The following is a 2,432-nucleotide window of genomic DNA, read 5'->3' as shown; positions in this document are numbered from 1 at the left end:
GAACCATATAGCACGATAACTCTGCCTACTCCTGCACAAGAATCCCCTTTGTGTCCCCCTGTTTGCACGAAGAATAGAGAAACTGCAGATTCGTTAACTGAAAAATGGTACCAGAAACTCTTATGTACACCTATTCTTATGAATGAGATCATACGGTCAAGAGAAACAATGATTCCAGGCTCACAGGATGAATGGCAATACCAGGTACACCCCACGAGAAGCAGATTCTGTTAAGAAGCTAGACTGGCTTGATCCCTCTTGGACATATATGGCAGCATACACTGAAGAAACTAGGATGGTACAGCACAATGGAAAAAGTGTGAGATGTCAGACATTCCCTTTGGGGAGCTCATGAGGAGAAAGGGTTCCATATTGTAACACCAAGACACATAGAAACACAACTAGGAAATAGCTCAATGCTTATTATGCTTCCTTGTGCAAACACAGCGTCATGCCCCTGGAGGAATGAAACTTGCTCTCATGGGTTTTTTTTTTTTAGCATGACTCAATGTCTGGTACCTCCTGACTACAAAGCCTGAGACCTTGCAGAAGGAGGTGCAAAGGTTATTTGGTGGGGTTGCTGAACTTTAGAGAACAATGGAGACTTAGATGCTTGCTGAACTTCTCACTTTTGCTTCAAAAAAAATACTGTAATAAAGTTGATGACTTCGTTCATTCTGGATATTAAAAAAATAGGGCTAAAATAGGTTAAAAACAATCTGTGAAAAGATCACATTTCTTGTTATCATTAAGTCTGCTTTCAAGATTGCTAGTGCCTTAGCTATTATGAAATCATAGACTCATAAAAGTTTGTCCTTTTTTTTTTTTCAATAAACATCAGCTCTCTTGATTCACCCTCAGATAATGTCAGTTCCTTCCCTCACCAACTCCGCACCTCTTCTTTAGGACCTGAACCCAGCTGGAACCAAACTCCAGCAGATAACTTCTTTTAGACAATTCCATGTGGAGAGATGAAACCAGCACCAAGTGAAAGATTAACATCACCAAGGGAAAAAACCTAATAGATTGGAATACATGATTTCCCAGCATCCCTCAGTCCCTACCTGGCATACTCTGTCCCAACCTTGAATGTTCCAGCTCAGGGGCTGAGCTGCCCCTTCCCCAGGTGCTCTCCCCCATTTATCCAGAAATTTCAGCCTCCACACTCTGCTTGAGAGTTTTCTTTCTCTCTCTACCCACCCCCTTTGCTTGGTGACTGCCTTGGCCTATGTCCTCTGTCTAAGAGGACAATTAGCCTGCATTTAAGATAATTGAATCTGGCTTGAATTGGCTCATTTCACCATCAGATAAATAACTTATAAAGTAGATCTGTAAGAATGCGTTTAAAGTGTCTCCAGCAGAAGACAATGCTACAGGAGGGAGGTTTGGGTTTGAAAATTGAATCAACAGAGGCAGGTACTGGAGGTGGAAAAGTTTAAGCTGGTTCCAGTTGGGTACACAGGAGAAGTAGGAACAGGAATTACTGGGCCTCAGGGTGTATGGAAATGCCATATGGAAGTCTACTACTTTGTAAACTCAGTTTTATTCCTTTCTCCATTTTTTATGTGTAACCGCATATGTTGTATGCATGTTTTGTTTTGTTTTTTTTTGCATGTATGTGTGTGCACACGTGTACATGCATATGGAGGTCCAAGCTTGATTTCAGAAATAGTCCTCAATTGTTTTTCCACCTCATTCATTGGAGACAGGGTCTGTCAATCGAATCCGGAGCTAGCTGGTATGGCTACTCTTGCTAACCAGCTTGCTCTGGAACTTCTATCTTCTCTACCTTCTGAGGCTGGAATTACAGGTCGGCCACCAAACTCACCCAAACTTTCCATGGGTTTCTGGGGATCCAAATTCCAGTCCTCACATTTACACAGAAAGTACTTTAACCATGGAACCATCTTTTGTAACTACTCCTGGTCTTTTGTAAGCTAACTATGAGAGTTTACACTCAAGAGGCTGGAGAAACAAGGGAGGGCATACCTGTGAGGAAATTTCTTGATTAAATTAGCCTAGACTTGCCTATGAAGGGTTACATTGATTAGGTTAATTGAAGTATGAAAATCTGCCCTGAAATTGGCAATGTGTGGCAGAGCCAGGCTCCCCAAGAAAAGGCCCAACAATGCCTCTGTGTGAAGCTGTGAAGGTGAAGACATAGAGACCACAGGATTTCCAGAGAGGAAATCAAGCTAGAGGCATAATGTGGGGCTTGCTTGCATTAGGCGATGTGTACTACAGATGGCAATGTTGGAGTAAGTAAGAAATCATTCAAGCCTCTAGGAATCCCAAAAATTCCATCATGAGCCCAATCTGCTGGACACAGAGATGCAGGAAGCACTTCTCTTTGGACGGGGAATCTTTACTTTGTATACCTTCATGCTTTAAGGATGTAACTTGTTTTTAATCATGCTGAAGCTCAGAGTTAG

This window comes from Mastomys coucha, unplaced genomic scaffold (assembly GCF_008632895.1).
Source record: "Mastomys coucha isolate ucsf_1 unplaced genomic scaffold, UCSF_Mcou_1 pScaffold6, whole genome shotgun sequence".
Lineage (NCBI taxonomy): Eukaryota > Metazoa > Chordata > Mammalia > Rodentia > Muridae > Mastomys > Mastomys coucha.
The sequence above is the reverse complement of the archived record's forward strand: the minus strand, read 5'-3'. Positions refer to the sequence as shown.